This window comes from Erpetoichthys calabaricus, chromosome 4, assembly GCF_900747795.2.
Source record: "Erpetoichthys calabaricus chromosome 4, fErpCal1.3, whole genome shotgun sequence".
NCBI classification, from domain to species: Eukaryota; Metazoa; Chordata; class Cladistia; order Polypteriformes; family Polypteridae; genus Erpetoichthys; species Erpetoichthys calabaricus.
Window position 1 is genome coordinate 265,422,212 of NC_041397.2, and position 23,107 is coordinate 265,445,318.

General features: G+C 39.0%; 2 protein-coding genes across 2 annotated transcripts in view; one reads left to right on the forward strand and one right to left on the reverse strand.

Annotated features, from left to right (window-relative positions):
• The window catches only part of LOC127525802 (PWWP domain-containing DNA repair factor 3B-like), a 202,652-nt gene that overhangs the window by 51,585 nt on the left and 127,960 nt on the right, over positions 1 to 23,107 (reverse strand). The window lies entirely within an intron of this gene.
• The window catches only part of LOC114650847 (deoxycytidylate deaminase-like), a 62,953-nt gene continuing 49,632 nt past the window's right edge, over positions 9,787 to 23,107 (forward strand). The window contains exon 1 of the mRNA XM_028800739.2: positions 9,787 to 9,895. The gene's annotated coding sequence lies outside the window, so the exon portion shown is untranslated. The remainder of the gene's footprint in view (positions 9,896 to 23,107) is intronic.

Genomic DNA, 23,107 nt, shown 5'->3' on the forward strand with positions numbered 1-23,107 from the left:
AACTGGCAGCCAGTGTAGCGTACTAGTTAGAGTGTTGAACTTTAAACTCTGAAAGCTGCTGGTCTCAGTTTGATTCCTTCCTCTAGTCCACTGTGAGAACCCTGAACAAGTTGTTCAAAGTGCTGTGTCCAAATGAAATATGAATGTTTATGCAAACAACTGTAAAATATGAGTGACACAGTGCATAGTGGTACTTTTGAAGATAGGCTTAGTCGTTGGAAATGCACAGTCACTCATCTGTGTGTGATTTTCTTAGCATGCTCTCACTCCTCCTATGTCCCAAAGATGTGTACAATAGGTACAGTTGGTTAGTGGCTTTAAAGTGGCTCATTGTGAGTGTCACACTTTATATTTGATTTCTGCATTGTGCCAGATGCTGTCAGGATAATCTTTGTCTCCCTTGACTCTGAAATGAATTATTTGAGTTTAATAATGAATGGGTGGACAATTTTACTGTGGTTCTTCTCCTCTAAGTGGCTAGAAGTCATACATAGTAATGTAATAAAGTTTAGCTAACACTGTCTGTGACCAGTGATAGATACAAAATATTCCCCCCTGGATATTATATAACTGCAAATTATGGTTTAAGTTACTCCTATATACTTAATATTAATGTCTATTCTTATTGTAATTAAAACAATACACAGTGGTGATATGTTGTCTTTTGGACTCTAATCCATCTTGAATTTTAAGGTTCACTCATTTTCATCCACTAAACATATATACAACTACAACTACATATTTACACATTGCATTGTACATTTAGTCATACAGGCATATCTGTGGGCTGTAAACCCATTAATCTTTGGGAGGATGTGGAAAAAGCATGTCATTCATGATGTTTCTTTTTTTTTAAATTTTATTTATTTATTAATTTTTATTGTAATCATTCAATACAAATAAATCAATTTATAACAAAACAAAATTGAAGACAAATCAAACCCCACCCCTGAGAAGGAGAGCTTAGCCAAAGGAGAATTACTTAGGACTTTTTAATAAGGCAACAATAAACAAAAGAAAGGGAGAAATATATATAAGTAAATAAGAAACGGAGAAGGTAATTAAATGCGGTAATAGTTATTTCTCTTATTCTAAAATATTATTGATTAGATCCTGCCAGGTTTTGAAAAAAATTTGTACAGATCCTCTAACTGAGAATTAGATTTTTTCCAATTTCAAATAATATAAAACATTGGTTTTCCACTGACTTATCAGAGGAGAGTTAGGATTCTTCCAATTTAACAGAATAAGTCTGCGTGCCAAAAGTGTAGTGAATGCAATCACCGTTTGCTTGTCCTTCTCCACTTCAAGTCCATCTGGAAGAACACCAAAACAGCTGTTAATGGGGTTAGGAGGAATGTGACCCAGTGAGGCAGGGCCTTGGTTGCAGCATTCGCAGGTTGAATCTTGCCCTGGAAACATTTTGGACAGTTTTAAGTGAGACAGATGAGCTCGATATATAATTTTTAGTTGAATAATTCTATGCTTTGCGCATATGGAGCTCGAGTGAATTCTCTGCTTTGCTACCTTCCACTCCTTTTCTGATATATTGATTAAGAGATCTTCCTCCCAATGTCCTCTTGGATCTTTGAAAGGTAGGGACTCTAATAGGATTTTATATAATGCGGAAATGGTGTTTAATTCCTCGAAATTGAGCAGTATTTTTTCCAGCATTGTGGAGAGTACGAGGTGAGGAAAATCAGGCAATTTCTGTTTAACAAAATTTCTAATTTGAAGATAGTGAAAGAAATGTGTAGCTGGGAGGTTGAATTTTGAACGTAATTGTTCAAAAGATGCAAATATGTTGTCTATATAAAGATCTCTGAGCATTTTAATCCCAAAACTTTTCCAGGTATTAAAAACTGGATATGTTTGCAAGGGTTGAAAGAGGTGGTTCTCTTGCAGAGGTGCCGCGGATAAAAGATTTTCCATCTTAAAATGCTTTCTAAGTTGGTTCCATATTCTGAGTGAGTAAAGCACAATTGGGTTATTAGTATATTTGTGATAACTTGCATTTATTGGAGAGCAGAGCAGGGAGTATAAAGAAGTACTACACGATTTTACTTCTATTGCGGACCAAGCCTGTGTATGTTCATATATTTGTGTCCAGGTTTTTATGACTTGTATGTTTGCTGCCCAGTAATAAAACTGAAAATTAGGTAAAGCCATGCCACCTTCTGCCTGAGGTCTTTGTAGGGTCGCTGTTCGAATACGTGGGTGTTTTGAGTTCCAAATGAATGAGGTTATTGTTGAATCTAATTGTTTAAAAAATGATTTATTGATATTCAATCATATCAAATGCTTTTTCTGCATCTAATGATAATAATATCTCTGGGGTGTTTGATTTTGCTGGTGAATATATAACATTAAACAAGCGTCGGAGATTGGAAGAAAGGTGTCGGCCTTTAATAAATCCAGTTTGATCCTGTGATATTACCGAGGGCAGGACTTTCTCCATCCTTCTAGCTATACTTTTTGAGAGTATCTTAACATCATTATTCAGGAGTGAAATTGGTCTGTATGATGCACATTGTAACAAGTCCTTATTTTGTTTAGGAAAGACGGTGATTAATGCTTGTTGAAATGTTTAAGGTAGTATTTGGTTGTCTCTAGCTTCTGTAAATGTTGCCAATAAGAGGGGAGCTAGCTGAGTGGAGAATTTCTTATAAAATTCTATGGGGTAACAGGGCCTGCTGATTTCCCGCTTTGAAGTGACTTTATAGCATCTAGTAATTCTGTTAGCATCAGAGGTTTATCCAGTTCCTCAGCACTTAAAGCATCTATTTGTGGTATCTGTAATGTATCCAGAAATGCATTAGATTGTGTGTTGTCTTCTTTGAACTCAGTAGAATATAAGGATTTATAATAATCTCTAAACGCGTGCATTATATTTTTATGGTCAATGATTTCTTCTCCATTCGTGTTGGTGATTACTGGTATTGCATTGCAAACTTCTTGTTTGTGAATTTGTTGAGCTAAAAGCTTATTAGCTTTTTCTCCGTGTTCATAGTAATGATGTCTTGACTTATAAATAAGTTGTTCAGTTTCTTTAGTTGTTAAGATGTTAAGTTCTGTATGCAGGGCCTGCCTTTTCCAGTGAAGAGCTTCACTTGGACGCCTGGCTTGTTCTTCATCTATTCTAGTAATTTCGCTTCTTAGCTCTGACACTTTCTTGGTTTCTAATTTATTTCTGTGGGAAAGATATGAAATAATCTGCCCTCTTAAGAAGGCCTTTAGAGTTTTCCAGAGTGTTCCTGCAGAAACCTCTGTGGGCGTGTTTGTCTCTAGGAAGAAGCTGATTTGTTTGGATATAAATTCTGAGCAGTTCTCGTCTGCCAATAGAAGAGGGTTAAGACGCCATCTGCGAGGTGAGTGTGATGGGCTTAATGATTTTAGCTCCAAGACTAGAGGGGCATGGTCGGAGATAACAATCGTGTCGTATTTGCATGATTTAATCGTAGGCAGGAAATTATTATCTATAAAAAAATAATCAATTCTTGAGTAGCTATAATGCACTGGTGAGTAGAACGAATATGTTCTTGAGTTTGGGTTAAAAAACCTCCAGGGGTCTGATAAGTTGTGGTCATTTAAAAACTATGTAATTGTCTTTGCAGTATTAGATGTCGTCCCCCCTGTCACAGGAGTCCTATCTAAGAGTGGATTTAAAAGACAATTAAAGTCCCCAGCCATTATAATTTTATGAGTGTTCACATTGGGAATGGATGCAAATAGATTTTGCATGAATTCCTTATCATCGACATTGGGTGCATAAACATTTATCAAAATCATTTTACTGTTAAATAAGTTGCCCATGACCATCACATATCTCCCTTCAGGGTCCGATACTACAGCTGATGCTACAAATGGAACTGTTCTGTGTATGAGAATTCCCACCCCTCTAGTTTTCTTTATAAAGCTAGAATAGAACATTTGGCCAGTCCAGTCTTTTTGTAGTCTGAACTGATCCTTGTTTAGTAAGTGGGTCTCCTGTAAAAATACTATTTTAGCGTTTAAGCCTGTTAGGTGAGAGCATACTTTCTTTCTCTTTAATTCTTGATTCAGGCCTTGAACATTCCAGCTCACAAAGTTAACTGTCCCATCATGGAGACATTGATTCTGAGTTTTTAATGTCATTTTATAGTCTTAACTGGTAGTGAGGCAGTTTTAATCTTAATTTCAAAATTCCCCATGAGTTATTGCATTTTAGCCGATTGTTGCTTTGATATTTATAGTTATAAGGATTAGAAGAATAGATTAGATATAGCCTGCTCTCCTTCTCTCCCCCCTTTATCCCCCCCCCCATTTTGCCTCCCCACATGAGACTTGATCCCACTTCGCGATGTCCCGTTCCTCTGACATACAAAGAGACAGAGCACGTCCAAAACAAAACAAACCCCACCCCGCAGCGGCGTTAGAGAATTAAAACAAAGAGATGTCTATTGCAGCTGAATTCTTAATACTATCTGCCGAAAATATAATCATTAACAGTCTTTAAGCTTAAAATAATCTTCAGCAATTTTAAGATATTAAGATAAAAAAGAATGAACCCTGGGAATGATTTTAAAAAGTAGTCTAGGATAAACATAGTAATAGTAATAGTATAATGTGATAGTATAAATGTAATAGTAATGTAATAGTAGAAATAGCAATAAACCAAGAGTATGATGTTAAACAGTCTACTTTAAGGTAGTAAAAAAAAAAAAAAAAAATCCTACTTTAATTACTTCCACACTTCCACACTCACGTCTATAACTATAACAGCTTCTTTAGTCCCTTTTCAGCTTCTTCCTTGATTGAAAAAATATAATATTGATCTTGAACTTCCACTTTCAGTTTGGCGGGATACAAGAGGCTGTATTTGATATCGGCTTTCCGTATCAACTTTTTAATGTTAAAGTAGGTTGCGCGTTTTGCAGCTGTTAATGGTGAGAAGTCGGGGAAAATACGAATAAGATTATTTTCATATATAATCTCGTGCTTGTGTCTGAGAAGTGTCATCACATCAAGCTTACATCGTAGTCGCTCGAAGCGGACAATAAAAGACCTAGGTTTAAAGGTGCTTGATCTGTATGTGCGATAAGCAGCTGCTATCTCAATGTCGAGTTTAAAGTCATCTCCAATTATTTTAGAGAGTAATTCTACAGCAAATTTCACTGGGTTTGAGCTTTCTCATTTCTCAGGTATACCCTCAATTCTTATATTGTTTCTTCTGTACCCATCTTCCAGGGCTGCAAGTCTGTCTCCGAGTTTTTTGCATTCGGAATTCGCAGCTGTAGCTTTTTCATCGGCATTAGACGCCAATTGTTCCGCTGTTTCAACTCGAGCCGTGAATGCCTGCTTAACGTCATCCAGCTGATCTGTAATGTCATTAATCTGGTCGGCAAGCATTTTCAGTTTGGATCTATTTTCTTCGATGTGTTCCTCTAATTTCTCCAACATGCCTTTAAAGTTCACATCAAAACGTTTAAATATACGCGTTTCCCGGTCTTTGTTATCCTTTTTAATCTTGATGATATCCTTCTTAAGCTCAATGTTAGCCTTCTTAAGATCATTCTTAAGCTCATTCTTGTTATCCTTCTTAAGCTCATTTATGGCCGTAGCCATGGCGGCAGCCAGTGTAGCAATCATCTCTTTCAGTTCGGACAGTTCGCTTTGGATGTCGTGCTCTGCGAGTGGAAATGCAGCTCCTGTTACAGCAGGTGCTGCGGGCTCGCGATGAGTAGATGAGAGCACATTCTGCAGGGCCTTTTCTAGTCACGGATGATCCTCAGAAATCGGCGATCCATCGCGACCTGTATCACTTGCACCTTCGCTCCCATTTTCACTCTCGACTGGAGACGAAACAATGGAGCGGGGTCCTAGGAAATTTGCGCATTCATCTGCCTGTTCCAGGTCAGTCTCCAAGAGGCCATACCTTGCACTCGGGCCGGATGTCTGTCCAGACTTTGAAGCAGCTTTAAGTTTCTTTTCCGGTTCTTTCTGATTTTTCTTCTTGTTACTCATGCTTGTATATTGTAGTGGAAGTTCCTTGGTCGGGTTAAATACAGGATACCTCTAAATAATATGAAATACGTGGGAAAATAAAGCCGCTGCTAGCGGAGCTCTGCTTCAGACGTCCATCTCCTATAGCGGATGAGACCAACTCCTGTTTCATTTCATTTATGATGTTTCTTGATACACTTCTGTTGAATAATTTGTTGGCTGAAAGTCCTCAGTGTTAATGCATCATAGACAGGATGTGGAACATTGTTCGTAATGGCACTCAGTTTTGTCTTCATTCTCTATTCCGCCACTATCTGTAGGGGGTCCAGAGTGTGTCCCATAACTGAGCCAGCCTTCTTGGTCAAGGCTGCTGAGATGGTGGGCTTCTTTTCAAATGATATATTACTGGCCCAGCACATCAGAGCTTAGAAACTCACACATGCTATCACAAAATTTATAGAACAGGTAATGAATATCACTACCCAATTGAAGGAATTCTGTCTTCCAAGAAAAAAGTGTCTGCTCTGCCCTTCCTTATATACTGTAATCCCTCTGTGTTATGAGTACAATCCAACCTGCAGTTGATGTGGACCGCCAAGTACTTGCTGCAGTGCACCACCTCCACATCCACTCCATAAATAGTCAATGGGCATAGAGGCGGAGCAGCCGAAAGAAGAAGAAGAAGTTCCTTGTGTAATGTACTTATTGTGTTACACTTGCTATATTAGTATAGTTTTGTTATATCCCCCTACAATATTTCATCCTCATCTTAAGTGTATGTAATACATTTTTGGTTTATGGTGTCCCCAGCTTTAAAAATAGCAATTTAATTATATTTAGTATAAATGTTGTCTAATGTGTAAGTCTGCAGACTAAACTAGATAATTTTAAAACTGACATGTTAGGAGATCAGTTGCTGCCCATTACTTAGAAGTAGGGGGCTTAGAATGGAGGGGCTTAGAAGGTAGGAGATTTTCAGCTGGTATAGAAGACAAGAAAGAGGATGCTTGGTTAGCAACAGAAAAGGAATGCGTCTAGTGGTGCTAGCAAAGAAATAAAAGTTCTAATTAAACCAGCAATACTTCTGTTGTTGAAAATAATAGAATGAAAGATGATTATCTCAGAAACTAAAGACTTTTTTTACACAAATATACAGTGCATACAGAAAGTATTCACAGCGCATCACTTTTTCCACATTTTGTTATGTTACAGCCTTATTCCAAAATGGATTAAATTCATTTTTTTCCTCAGAATTCTACACACAACACCCCATAATGACAATGTGAAAAAAAGTTTACTTGAGGTTTTTGCAAATTTATGTACATGTACATAAGTATTCACAGCCTTTGCTCAATACTTTGTCGATGCACCTTTGGCAGCAATTCCAGCCTCAAGTCTTTTTGAATATGATGCCACAAGCTTGGCACACCTATCCTTGGCCAGTTTCGCCCATTCCTCTTTGCAGCACCTCTCAAGTGCCATCAGGTTGGATGGGAAGCATCGATGCACAGCCATTTTAAGATCTCTCCAGAGATGTTCAATCGGATTGAAGTCTGGGCTCTGACTGGGCCACTCAAGGACATTCACAGAGTTGTCCTGAAGCCACTCCTTTGGTATCTTGGCTGTGTGCTTATGGTCGTTGTCCTGCTGAAAGATGAACCATTGCCCCAGACTGAGGTCAAGAGCGCTGTGGAGCAGGTTTTCATCCAGGATGTCTCTGTACATTGCTGCAGTCATCTTTCCGTTTATCCTGACTAGTCTCCCAGTCCCTGCTGCTGAAAAACATCCCCACAGCATGATGCTTCCACCACCATGCTTCACTGTAGGGATGGTGCCAGGTTTCCTCCAAACGTGACGCCTGGCATTCACACCAAAGAGTTCAATCTTTGTCTCATCAGACCAGAGAATTTTCTTTCTCGTGGTCTGAGAGTCCTTCAGGTGCCTTTTGGCAAACTCCAGGCGGGCTGCCATGTGCCTTTTACTAAGGAGTGGCTTTCGTCTGGCCACTCTACCATACAGACCTGATTGGTGGATTGCTGCAGAGATGGTTGTCCTTCTGGAAGGTTCTCCTCTCTCCACAGAGGACCTCTGGAGCTCTGACAGAGTGACCATTGGGTTCTTGGTCATCTCTCTGACTAAAGCCCTTCTCCCCCGATCGCTCAGTTTAGATGGCCGGCCAGCTCTAGGAAGAGTCCTGGTGGTTTCGAACTTCTTCCACTTACGGATGATGGAGGCCACTGTGCTCACTGGGACCTTCAAAGCAGCAGACATTTTTCTGCAACCTTCCCCAGATTTGTGCTTCGAGACAATCCTGTCTCGGAGGTCTACAGACAATTCCTTTGACTTCATGCTTGGTTTGTGCTCTGACATGAACTGTCAACTGTGGGACCTTATATAGACAGGTGTGTGCCTTTCCAAATCATGTCCAGTCAGCTGAATTTACCACAGGTGGACTCCAATTAAGCTGCAGAAACATCTCAAGGATGATCAGGGGAAACAGGATGCACCTGAGCTCAATTTCGAGCTTCACGGCAAAGGCTGTGAATACTTATGTACATGTGCTTTCTCATTTTTTTTATTTTTAATAAATTTGCCAAAACCTCAAGTAAACTTTTTTCACATTGTCATTATGGGGTGTTGTGTGTAGAATTCTGAGGAAAAAAATGAATTTAATCCATTTTGGAATAAGGCTGTAAATAACAAAATGTGGAAAAAGTGATGTGCTGTGAATACTTTACGGATGCACTGTAAATTCAATTAAATGCAGAGAAAACAGCATTTACTTTACAAGACTCGGATAAGTACGATTTTTATGCTTTTTTGAGATATTTAGGAATAGCAGAATCATGGCTCTTATGAATATAAACAAGAGTGGGTGAGAATGAAACTTTGCGTATCTCAAAAGCTAAGGACTATTTTGGCATAAAACCTGTTAGTGTGCACAGACAGATAAACCAAGATAGCGAGGCACTACCGAGGAGTTTGCATACCATTGGACAAGAGAGAGAGAGGATTAGAGAAAGTGAAACCTACTTGCCAAAGTGTTTAAATGAGGAGTTACATTATGGTATGTCAGGTGGTATTTTTTCTCCTTTAATGTGAAAGGTGCTTTACTTGAACAGTATGATTGTTTTGGGAGCTTTTTGAAGGAGCTGTGTGTTTGGGGGTGGGGGTTGTTTGTTTTAATCATATTTATTTATTTGGAGCTTCTGTAAAATTTTAATTTCTCATTGGGGACAAATAAAGTATAATCTAATCTAATCTAAGTAAATTTTGATTATTCAGTTAAGTAAGAACAATTACATGTATATTTATGATGTCTGTTTTTTTCATAATTCAGTTTAAATGGAGAGAACATTTAAGTAAAAGAAACAGCTTTATTAACTCATCACTGAGATATACTGTATTAGAAAAAAAGAACACTTCCATATTTGGAGGGGGTTATATAGTTATAATTACAAAGCCAATTTTACCTATTGTTAATTAAAAGGTTTTTTTATCCTTTAAACAACTTGTTCTTTGGTTATTTTGGAGAGGGTCAAATGTGGTCAGAAAAGAAATTTACTAAAGGGATTTTGCAAAGTCAAAGTAACAGGTGAGGATAAATTTAGTTGGATATAATTTACCAAGAGAAGGAATGCTGCATGTATTTCCTTCTTGTTTTTTTGTTGTTGTTTTCTGTGAATAATTTTGCACATAATTACTTTTTGTTTATGTATGAGGTTGGTTTTGTTGTGTCTTATCACTTAAATTATGTTCCTTGTATTCTGTATATTGAATCTACAGGACATGGGCCACCTGACCCTGCAGGTGGGGAATGGCTCCTTGCATTAGTAGGAGTAAGAAGAGTAGCTGCTACGGCATTGAGTTTATCTCCTGCTCTTTGGATTTTGATTTTTCATTGGATTCCCTGGTTTCAACTTTTGTCTTTTGTATCAAGGAATTGTGTTTTGTTTCTGGATTTGATTTGTGTCATATTTCAGCCAGGGTTCCTCTTATTGTTGGGGTTTAATTGCCATCTTCATGTTGTTTTGTTCATTTTTGATTCCAACATTTAGTTTTTATGTACAGTATCTGTGTATCTTCCTTTATGGTCTAGGTGTTTTGTGTGTGGTTCCCCAAGAGGCACCGCCACCTGCCCATCACCATCCAAGTTCTGCCATTATCCCTGTAAAGGCAGAAACAACTCATAGTCTATTGTGGTACATTTTGCATTCACTCGAGGTGGTGGTAAGTCCTTCTATTGATTTTTGTGTTTTTGAAATTACTGGATATTTTTTCAACCTGTACTCTGTTTTTTTTGGACCATTCTTGTATTTTCTGTACTAGGACATTGTTTGCCTTGGTTGCCTTTTGTTGTTTCAGGCAATTCCTTCAGTCTCTTCTCTTCTTCGGAGTTTATTTGTTGTCTCACCAATTGGGGTGTGATGGTTTCCCTCTCTAGTGGGCATTGAGTTATTTTGGAGCTTACTGTGCTTTGGAACTCTTGAATTCATAACAGTTTGTTTGTGAAAGCACAAACCTCTAGTTTTCTTTTGTCCTTATTCCTGCCTGTGTTCTCATTTGTATAATAATTTTTAAAATAAATCTTAAAACCATCTTCTTTTTTGCAATCAATTTTTATTAAATATGTTGAATAGTTACATGAGAGAAAAACATGAAAACTTTTTTGTTTTGATCTTATTAACAATAGTGAGAAAAAAAAACAAAAAACACACACACACAAATACTCCGCTAAGCCTTAAGAAGTGGTGAACACTAATTAAAAGAAATAAAAAAACGAAATGGGAAAGTAGTCAAACAGTTGGCCAGCACATAGAGGAGTCTAAGGCACAATGAAAAACAACAAAGAAACTACATCATGGAGCAACTCCCACCCATCTGCCGATCAACTGAACTATACTGAGCCTACTCTGAATTGTAGAGTTGTTGATTCACAATGCAGGAAGTTCCAAGAAGACTAAGTTACTGTCTCCAGTGAGATGAAATGACAGAGTTATGTGATTGTCATGTTTCAGCCAGCATGTCTCCCCTGGCTGGAGTCCAAAGTGGTGTTTCTTGTTTGTTTTGTGTTATTTTATACCATTTATATGTATTAATTTTATTTTGTTTATTATGTACATTTTTCTGTGTGTTCATTTGGAAATGAATGTGGCCTTGATTTTATCCCTTGTTTTGTGGGTGGCTTCCAAAGGGTGCAGCCACCTGCAAATCACCAATAGGAACAGTCCTCCACCATATTTAAGGGAAGGCCTCCCATGGTTCCTGGTGGTTCATTTCTAACACACTAAGGAGTGGACTGTTTTCTTTTGTTTACTGTGCCTTTTGCTTTGCTTTTGTGGATTTCGTGGATTTTTTGAGCCTGTGCTTTTTTTCTCAACTTCATCTTTGGATTTTGTTCTGGAACTGTGATTATTGATTTTTTTAACCTTCGCCCTGTTTTTGACCTCGCTACTGGATTCTGTATTAGGACTGCATTAGGCAATTCCTTTGTGCTCTTCAGGGCTTTGGGGTTTGCATAGCCTTTTGTTAAAATAAACCTTTTTATTTTATAAAATTTTCTCTTAGCCCTTTGGGTTTCTAGTCAGGGTTTTTGACAGTATATTACCCCCTCTAGTGGGTAATTATTGAAAGCATTTTTGAACTTCTGCTTTTGGAACTCCCTCAGATCACAACAGTTATCTCTAACTAGTAGGCCAGCAATAGTTTTGCAGCAACAGTAGCTAGAGTGATACAGAGAGGGACAAAGTGCAGAAATCCAAAAGAAGGAGAACCTGAGGTTCACAAGGGAACATGCACAGAAAGATGTGAAAAGGTATTTGGCTACAGAGTACCAGAATGAAAGGGGCAGGGGCATATAAGGAACAGAGATCACACAATGGTCTGGATCCACAAATGGTTTTTCTGCCATTGTGTATAATCTTTGTGTAAGTATGAACTGAGTATGCTGGTGATTGAAGTTTTTTGATGAATTTTAACATTTAACATTTCTGAATACAGAATTCCTTCACATGGTGGTATGAGAAAGAAGATCACAAGACCATACAGTGGAAAGTCATAGGGGTTTACAGGACATGTTATTCAGCTAGGTGTAAATAGATGCTACATGTCTGTATTTGGGGGATATGGGAACTGAAAAGGGGAAAGTGAGTGACGGGGGAGGGAAGAAGTGACAGAAATTCCACATATTCTAACAACAGACCTCAGCTGGAGATAAGAGAAAAAGGAGGAATCCAGAAAGGCAAACCTGAACTGCAAAGACTGGAATGATTTGAGGCCTGAACCACTGAAGATGTCTTCCAATATGCAAATACCTCTTCTAGACCAATTGTGAAAAACATTTGGCTTGCCACCTACATTTAATGCTGAGCTATTAAAGAGATAGGCATGAAGATGCTAATTATTTCTTAACATTACACTATGTTTGATGGGCATAAGAAATATGGGAAAAGGGAAAGGGAGGACCTTGAGGAAATGCAGTCTTTAATGTCTTTCAAAATATGGCAGCAGCTAGAGGATGTAAACTCACATAGAAAGGCAGAGATGCACACATCCAGATATCTGAAAGCCCCTGCCCAAAGAAGAGAAGACAGGAAACACAATTGATTAAGGGGAAAGAGGGAGGACTTATTCCAGTTGATTCTGTAGCCAAACAGGGGTTCGTTGATATCAAATAGGTTAAGTACATGGGGTAGGTCAAGAGGTGCATTTCCCAAATATAACAGAACATAATCTGCAAATACCGGTAAATATTTTTTTGTAGAGAACTACATCTATGCTACATATATTGTGGACACCAGGGGCACTCCATCTCCCCATATCCAACACAGACAGACACAAGGCACAAGTTCAAAGCACAAAGAGCCTTTAATACGGAAAACTCTTCTTATAACCAGCATTTCCCACGAATGGCATAAGTATCAGAATAAACACAAGTACAATTAGTTTCTTTCTTCTCTCTCACTCTGTCTCTTGGTGTCTGCCTCCTCCTCTCCTCCCAGCAAGCTTTGTCCACCTTCCACCCAACTCTGGTTCATTAATGTGAAGCAGATAGTCCCTTTTAATTTTAGCCATGCCAGAAGTGCTTCTGAACATCCGCCCACTTGGTCTGTCACCACTTCCTGGTGAGGCGGAAACCCCATGCCACAAGGCTCCTCAGTCCTTGCAGAACCACGTCGGTACCCACGGCACCCAAAAGGGCTGAGTTAAAAAACTCCCAAGTAATAAGGAGATAAAAACAGAAAAAGGTTTGGGGCACAAACAGGAGTCCAATAAAGAACTAAAGGAAGAAACTTGAATGCTGGCTTAGGAGGAGTAACAACAGGAAGGGGTGATCACACTGGAGATGATGTCTGTGGTGAAAGCGTTGTCAGTCAGCTGGTCTGCAGAGGGAGAAAGAGAGAAAGGATCAGGAAAATAATAATATTATGAGTCATGAGTAATGAGTAATGATGTCATGTGCAATCAGACATTTTTTTCAGGGTCGCTCATTCACCACTTCCGAGCCAGACAAGATGGATACCTTGGGATCTTGTTGCTTAGTGGACGTCAAATTATGGCCCGAAATTAAGGTGTTCTTTTGAGTGAAGTAGTAATGAGGCTGTCCGGAGTAGGGATCAGGGTCCCTGTCCTTCCACGGTTTCAGCAGATTCACATGGTATACTTGTTCGGCCGGTCATCTATTCAGTTCTTTGACAAAATAGTCAACCAGCCCCTTCCTCTCCTTAATTTCATATGAGCCTTGCCAATGTGCCAACACTCTGGAGTGGGAATTAGGAATCAAGACCATGTCTCAATCTCTGGGCTGGAATTCCTAAAGTGTCGTGTGGCGGTCATAATAGCAAGCTTGGGATGCCTGCTAATGCCCCATTTTTTCATTTAGGATTGGCCAAATTTTTTCAAATCTATTATGTAATTGTGCAATATATTCTATAATATTAGTAGAATGAAGTATCTCTCCTTTCCTACCTTTTTTAAAATGTCCAATAGTCCTCAAGGTTGGTATCTGTATAGTAATTCAAATGGGGAGAAGCCCATGCAGGCCTATAAGCAAAAAGCACGAGGGGGAGTAGCTGATCCCTGTTTCTCCCAGCCTCACTGACCACCTTACAAAGCATTTGTTTGAGTGTTTGATTAAACCGTTCTGCTTAAGAGAGAGAGAGTAATTTAGCAACTTCCCTGAAAGTTTGCAAGGTGAAGGGGGTCCTCTGGCCATGAGTATTTTTTTCAGGATAACAACACACTAATAGATTGACACTATTCCGTGTACCTTGAAGAATCTACTGATGGTCTTTGTAATTCAGAAATTTTAAAATAAGAGACCATGGATGTACTGGGGTGTCACACCTGGGATAAATGCTGTGGTATCTCTCTATCTCTGGATCAAAGTCATTTAAGCCTAGAAAGATATTCCCGCATAATTTTTTCTAGAAGGATAGCATGTCCTCACCATATAAATCTTCTTTTAGACTCAGGAAATGGAGGTAAATGGCAGACTTTATCTTCAGCTTCAGTGAGCTTAGCCACAAGAGTAGTGACTTTGTCTCAGAGGCTTTTGGGTTCCTGCACATGGCAACTTGTGGCCATTGTTTTGTGGCAATCTCTTTTGCAATTGTCTCTTGCTCTGCCATTATCGTGGATATTTCAGCTCTCAACTCAGATAGGTTTTCTTATATGTTCACATTTATCATGGAGACTTGTTCCAAAACAAAAGATTTCTTGTCCTCAACGAAGGATACCATGCCTGCTCTAGTAACTCTGTCATAGACAGATGCATCCTCCACTCCTTGGAGAGTTCTTTATCAGACCGTGGAGATCAGCATGTGATCTTCTCAAAGCAGTCATAGCAGAAATGTCTGAGTCCAAGTGAGTGTCAGAGTTATTATTTTAACCTGATTTTGAAGACATTTAATTGAGTTCTGTTCGGTTTTATTCTGTGGAAAATAAGGGCATGCTCAGAATACAGCCATCAGATCCTGCCTTGTTTTTGAGGCTTTAACCTTTTCAAGTTTTATAAACAGGGGTAAATCATAATAGTAATTTACTGTTCTTACTTGAAGTGTGCCAGTTAAGGTAAATTGTATACATTTTGTTATCTGCTTTATACTGTAACAATTTTCTATCAGCTATATTACATGAATCTTGCAAACTTCCCATACCCCATTCCCTATATACCATTCTTCCATCCATGATTATAAATCTTTGGACCAGGACAATGTCTTCTCTCCTATCAGTCAGTACATGTGTAGCCATCAAAAAGGCATATCTGAAGGATTACCCACTTTTCGGATTTTCCAGGCCTGGGAAAGGAGCATCAACATGTCAATTTTCCTTGGACTCCTTCTGATTTGCAAGACTTGGTCAAATCAGTACTAGATTTGGAATGAAGCTGAAGGAATTACTGTAACCATTGCGTGTACTAGGCATATATGACAAAGTGTCTGCTAAATAAATAAAGCTGTTATTGGATAAAGGTGTCTGCTAAATAAATAATAAATAATAATAACAGAGCATAAAACTATACCAGAGTAATTGTTAATGCCAGCCCTAGCTAAAAGTCTCTGTCACCGTACGAGTTTCAGGGAAGCCTACTAAGTTTTTAATTGACATTGCGGCAACTTGCTCTACACTTAAAACATCAGAACTTTCCAAGATCCAACTGCAGAAGCACTTCTCTCTTATAGTAAGAGTAGAAGGCATAAATGCCTTTGTCCCAAAAAATGTGAGCAACCCTATTCGGGTAGGCTCACTGCAGGATGACTACTCCTTTTTGTTTTCAATAAAAACTCCAGCAAAACCTAGTAGGAAGGAACCTACTAGGGGCTGTAAACTGCAATTTAACCCCAAAGTGGTGATCCAGTACCTCCTAGATCTGCATGATTCATTATACCCTCCAAGAAAAAGAAAATATTCCTGTATTAGTTCCTCCAAAGTAAGAAACTCTCTCTTGAGCAATGCAATGAATTAGGTGGCCTCTTTTCCCACCCACAGTTGACCAATTATCTGCTCCCAACCACACTGAGCTGAGTGTGTTACCATATCTCATATGTCACTACCAATATCTGACAGCTTGATCATGTGGTTCTTGCTAATCCTGTGTGTCTGTGTGCAGATGCTGATCCGCCCAACCTTTAAATCTTTCTTACCTAACTTAATGACTTCTTCATTACTCAGTAGCTTTCCTTCTTACTTGCTCTGCCACTCAGCATTTCAACACATCAGTTCAAATGTGAAATTGCTCTTTTTGGTATGTTTTTAACCATTTGAAAATATCCACATCGACAGAAGATGAGACCCATTACTGTTAACAGGTGTGGTGCCAACTGGGATGCCTAAATAGTGGAAGGACCCAGGGAGAGAGCATGTTCAGGGCATTACCTCTCCCAGAACACTAGATGGTAGACCCCCTGGGTTGTAGTGGTGCCTCGGACTCTCACAGGGCTCCTTGGGAGTTGGAGTTTGGAGCTACCCTACTGGGTTCCATGGACGCTGCCAGTGGGTGTCGAATGAATGGCTGAGCCACTTGGTGCAGCATTTCTGCCACACTGGAAGTGCTGCAGGGAAGAAGATTACCAAACACCTGGAGCACTTCCGGGTGCCCTATAAAAGGAGCCAGCTTTCCAGTCTCTTGAAGTCGACAGGATATCTGTTATTTTCTGGAAGTCATATTAAAGGTGGACCATTAGTAGCTAACCTTATACCTGCAATATGTTTACCCATTTCTCTTACCTTAATAAATGTGAGTGGCAGTAGTATTAGATTTGTCACATGTACAGAGTATAGTGAAGATATTACTTGCATGTCCTACCACACAACTTTAGACCACACTGGTGGAACTAATAACATCTCAAAAAGAATACTTTGGATGATTATCACACCAAGTAGCAAGCTGTGCCTACGACACATCCATGATCTGACTTACCTTGCAGAATTCCAAGTTGCACCTACCTCCAAAAAACAGCTGTGGACTACTTAAAGCTGTTATTTGGATGATGCCTGTCAAGTGAGATTTTCTAATGACGGCTACACAGTGGCGCCCCAGTCTCTCCTTCTGAGGTTTCTGACTGCTGCCAATAGAATTGATGATGTATCTAAGAAAGGAATTTCAGTGCTAATTAATCAAACAAGGTTTGCACCATGGCCCATCCACCTAGTACAACACGTTTGAGCAAGATGTGTGACAAGGTGGTTATTTAATGTTCAAAAATATCACATATGCCAGCCGCAACCTTTTAAAAACCATTGAGAGCTGGCTAAATTTTTGCTTGAAAAAGTAATTCTGTTGTTCAGGATGCCTTACATGCTAGTCAGTGAAAGAGGTACATGTTTTATTAATACAATCATTCTGGGTGTGTACATGGGTGCATACAAGGTGTGTGTAGGGATGCATGTTTACAGGGTGTGTCAGAACCTTCATTGTGCTTAATTATCCACACATCTACTAGCGTGATAAAACAAATTAAAGCTATTTTGAAAAGCAAGCTGGCAAAAATTTACAATGAAATAGAACTGAAATTACTCAAGGCTTTGCCCCTAGCCTTGATGTTAAACCAGGTTAGATATTATCTCAGAGTCTTATGTGCTGACCATTATAGAAACCAGACTCAACCCCACTTTAAGTCAAACTGATGGACTTACATTTGCTAACTGAAAGAATGCACTTCTCTTGCTAACTACACATCTGAAATCCATTTGTGTACAGGTTAAAGAGGTACTACCATACCTACTGTGGACTGCCATTCCTTTCAGTCCAGGACCTTTATCTACATAAAGGTGAACTGAAGAAAATCTGCCAAACTCCTCATTGGAATAGACTCTCCTGTGTCCATATTTCTTATTGTTGTCTAGTGCCTCATTCATATGTTTCTGTATGATACCAATTTTCCCAACTCTTCACATCCTCAGGACTTTTAAGGGAGCAATAAAGGCCATCAATGGCCCTGAAGCAAGTTACTTTAACAAGGACAATATGCTCAAAGACTGGATCTCGCAACAAAGGCATGTTCCACTAACACCTTTTTGACACTTGCCCACTATTGCACCACTACCACTACCATTAACTGTTCCTGAGTCTGTGTATCCCTTTCTTACAAAGTCCACACTCACTCTGTCAGATTACCTTGAACTATTTTGATATATAAATATCTCTTCCAAAATTTTTGAGGATTACTGAAAAAATACCTGCCATTTCACATCTGCTTTAGCATCAACACCTGATGGAAAAATGGAACGTTTCACTCATGAAATTCATGCTTCACCTGAGTCTGGAAGTGCTCTCAACCTTTGCACAATCCATCTTATAACCAACTATCCTGTGGTCCTCACTGGGGTTGATTTTATTTATGGACAGAATGCCTATCATAATTACACAGAGGATGTTATATGTTACTAGCTGTGTAAGCCTGTGCTGTAAAAAGCACAGGGTCATAGAAACTTGAAATTGTCAGAAAAAAAAATAAAATGTAGAGATATCAGCTAATTGAAAGGATCTACTCTGGGCATCTCTCTCCTAGGAGGTTTCATTTTGACGACTTGCTCGCCTCGCTTGTGTATTAGCAGCTAAGCGAGTGTATCTTTCTTCATAAGTTTCGTTTGGCTGACGTGCTCACCTTGCTAGTGTAATAGCGGCAGGAGGAAAAGTAAAAGGTATAGCATTCTTCCGATGTGCTCGTCTTGCTTGTGTATTAGCGGCTAAGCGAGTTTCTCTCTTTTCTCAGCAGTTTAACTTTGATGACAGAGTTGCTTTCTATGCTCTTCACGCTGTAGTCTCGCACTTCCGGGCCGGACAGACAGACACACACACTTCCATGCGTAGATGTTTACATATAAGATGTGTTAACCAGGGTTCCTCCTCTGGCTTATATTTAAATTACTTTTTTGTATGATTTCAATTCATTTATTAAAATAATTTATGTTAATGTTTTTTAAATTATTTGTCTAATTACATATTTTATGTCAGTTTTGTTTATTATTTTGTTACGATGTGCTTAGATTTGTTTTCTTGTGTTCCAAGAATTTTGTGGGTTTCACTATGGAGGGACTGCTCAGAGGCCTATAAAGGTGAAACAGAAATGCAGTTGCTTGTTGCTAATTGAATGTGCTTGATGGTTTAGATTGCTCATTTTGAATGTTGCATCTTTGGATTTCCAATTTTTTGTGACTTTTTGCTACTGTATAATAATTCAGTTTTTGACAGAATATATTTTAACTTGTTTAATGAGGATTGTATTTTAGGCAATTATTTTGCCTCCTTTTTGCTTGTTCAGTTATTTGTTATAATTTCTTATTTTTGTATTAATACATTTTCAATTTTATGATGATTTATTGAGGACTTGTCTGTAATCCCTGCTGAAATTTTTACGGTTTTCCCCTTGGAGAGATATACCTAAAGCTTTTGATAATTTTGGCTATTCCTTTTGAATTTAAAAGCCTGACATCCATTTTGAAGCCTAGAGAGTCCCATAGTCTCCAGTTTTCCTGGGACCAGTCTTGCCTTGGGTTGGGACCAGCTTTGTGGACTATTTTTGAATAGTCCCTTTGCCATTTTGTGGGTCCAGAGAATTCATAACTGGGGATGATACGGGTCATTTTACGTATATTGAGTATTGTGGAATGAGCTCCTGACATAGACAGGCAGACATGTTGAAACACCACCACACGTTTATTTTACAGCTAATATTTACAGTCTTAAAGTGCCACACAACCCCAAGACTCCCCCAAAGTCCAGGCCTCTCACTATGCCTTCTCTCTCTCTTCAGGCCGCCTCCTTGCCTCCACCCAGACCTCATCCTTACTACCTCCCAGGTCCCGTCTGTCTGTGGAAACGTCCCTGGCATGGCCTCGCTAGGCGACATGCCATCCCGGGCGCCTTCTGCGGCAACGTGCTAGCAGGAGCCCGCTGCACTCCGGCTATGCCCGTCTTTGTCCCGCACCAGGGGAAAACGGCCCTTCTGCGGACTGGTGGCGGTCCGTGGGGCGAGTCCCTCTCGCGGGGCTGTGTGCACTTAGCTCCTGCGGCACGTGGGTGGGCTCCCCTGCTGCGCCAGGCCGTCCACAGACTCATTTTTTTACTACAGGTCCCCGCCTTGAACCAGGCGGAGCATCCTGCCGGCTATGGCACTGTGGAACGAGCTCCGGACACAGACAGGCAGACATGTTGAAACACCACCACACGTTTATTTTACAGCTAATATTTACAGTCTTAAAGTGCCACATAACCCCAAGACTCCCCCAAAGTCCAGGCCTCTCACTATGCCTTCTCTCTCTCTTCAGGCCACCTCCTTTCCTCCTCCCAGACCTTGTCCTTCTCCTCACCCGACTCCAGCCCTCAATGAAGGGAGGCAGCCCCTTTTATAAGCACCCGGCTGGGTACCACACCCAGCCACGTGCCACAGTATATATTACCACATGCGACTCTCATTTTCTACAGCTACCCCATTACAGAAGAAAAGAGAAGTCTTCTCCGAAAATAGAATCTTGAACAGGTTTCCACTCCTCAAGCTTTTTCCATAAGACATTTAAGTAGGACTCATTTTTTTAAAAACATGTTGCCAGTTCCATCACCTCTGATTTGAAACAAATATATACTGGCTCAGTGAGTCTATGGACAATTGCTCATCTAAACCTAATGGAACTAGATATACTTTTTGCCTCCCAAAGGGGCATATGTGCAGCAATAGCCTTGAACGTTACACCTATATTTCTGATGCCTGATCAGGTATCCCCACTCTAGCAGATCTTATTCTGCAACTAGTAGCAGAACTGAAACCTTTTTCAGATTGAGCAACAGCCAAACCTTTGTCTTGGTTGTTCTGGTGGATTAAGGCTGTACTGTGGACTAAGATTTCTTGTTGTAAAAGCTGTGATAATCTGTTTCCTCATGTTACTCATCTGCTGTGTCAAAACCATCCGCCTACAGTCTCTGTTGCCATGAACTGATCCTTCACTTCCAGTTACCTTAACTGAAGTCTCTCAGATTGAACTGAACTATGATAAGTTGGTCTATGAGGACCAAAATGGGGGAATATGAAAAAATATGTCAGACTTAAGAAGACATTAGTCAAGTATCCATTAAGTCAGTGCAATGTATAAAGCTTTGTGAGCTAAGCTTGTGTTGACAAGAAGACTAAATGTCCTTGCTATGGTAAGAAAACTATTAACAGCGTACGCTTGGGTAACATACTGGCGTCAGAAGAATAACAACACTCTCTGAAGCTTCTTGACCAGGGTAAAAATACACTGGTCATACAGTCTCCTTTTATTACAAAAAAAAAAAATCTTTTGCATTCACATGTGCACCACCATGCACCAAAATCACGCGAGTACTTAACAAAGGGGAACACATCTTTCAATTGAGAGCATTTTACATTTATACGTCAACAGATTGTCATATTAAGTGACCTTCCTCATGTAAATCTGTTTAAACATACTTGAGGAAGATTTGATGTTATCATCTTTTATTTGTCAAATTATTTACTGTTCTTCTCTAGAAACACCTTTTAGACTTAATAAACAAAATCACTTTTTATGGGTGTGGGGCATATTTTGTAGTTAAAAACATAAATATGTAATTCTGCAGTTCTGAGTCAGGGATACTTGTGCATGGGTTTCTAAATAGCCAATTTATTGTACCAGAGTAAGATGTCAGTTTTCAGCCAACACTGAACAGCAAATAGGACCCCTGTTTACCATGACTTATTATTGTGCACACTAGTTCCAACACAAAAAAAATTATTAATCCCTTGAGTCCTCAGAAATTAACCAAAGTCAAAAATTTTGGAGCTGTTTCAACCTTTCCATCAAGTGAAGTTGTGCAAGTGGCAGAGATTTTTCAAGAGCAATTAAAAATAGGTCAGTCATAGAGAGAAGGGCACTTAACATGAGACTCAGGCCATCATACCAACCAAATTCAAAAAGGTTCAAGTGAAGATATATTCAATGATCATCTAAAACACAGTAAAGTAATTATAAAAAATAAAAACAAAATGTGACAATAATCTGTATAATGTACTTAGAAACAGCAAGGACATTTTGATTCAGCACAGATTACTTTGATAAATGATGAAAAACTACATACCAGAAAACAGGTGGAAAGTCAAGCCAAACACCAAAAACCAAAACTGAAAATGCATGAGAAATTATTGTCTTTGTTTCCTGATTCTTTATTTAGGACAAACAATGCAGAGTATTCACCTCACCCATAGATTAGGCGGAGACCAGAACAATCTAATTATGTTCCAGAACATTCTGTATTCCATAGTGACTCAAACAATCATACCAATCATACTAACAATGGTTGAAGTAAAGATATCTTCAATGATTGCCCAAAATATAGTAAAGTAATGGTAAAATATAAAACCAAGATGTGACAAAAATCTGAACAATGTTGGGAAACAGCATGGAATTTTTTATTCATCAGAGAGTACTTTGAGAAATAATGAAAAATTACATACCAGAATACAAGGCTGTTTTGCTTCATAGCCTAACATTAGCACAGAAAACCACTGATACACACCTTAAAACAGGTGAGGTATGGAAAATACTCACACATTAGAGAAAAATAGCATTTAACTTCACTTTTACTGCTTCATAGTAATGAACTAAACAGCTGAGTTTAATTTTGGTCAGTTTCATGAAAATGCCCACAAAGTTGTTTTTTTTCATGTGATTTTACAGTTGTAAAATGCAAAACTTACTAACATTAATTTTTTGGATGCATTTCTAAAGGTTTTTGGTATGGAAAGCAAGGTATTTTGCTATTCTGCAGCCAAATCCACTGTCTCCTTCCAGTGCCACCCTGATCTTCCACAGCCCCTTCCATCTGATTTCATGCGCTCTTTCCACACAGAACATTACCTTTCCAAACAGGCTACATTAAAATATTAAACTACAAAGAGAATTTATGTTTGTTAAATTCCATACATTTAACAGTGTCTGTTAAATTCTTTGCTGCTCAGACGTGTATATATTCTTTCTCTGACTAAAGATTCCTTATTAACTTCTTCTCAATTTGTTGAACTAAGGTTTTTTGAGTTATGATTTGGATTTGACAGTCTTTCTGAATTCTTCCTGGTCTTCCCAAAAATTTGGATGCATATTGGTGTCAGGATGCATATTCATATTTTAG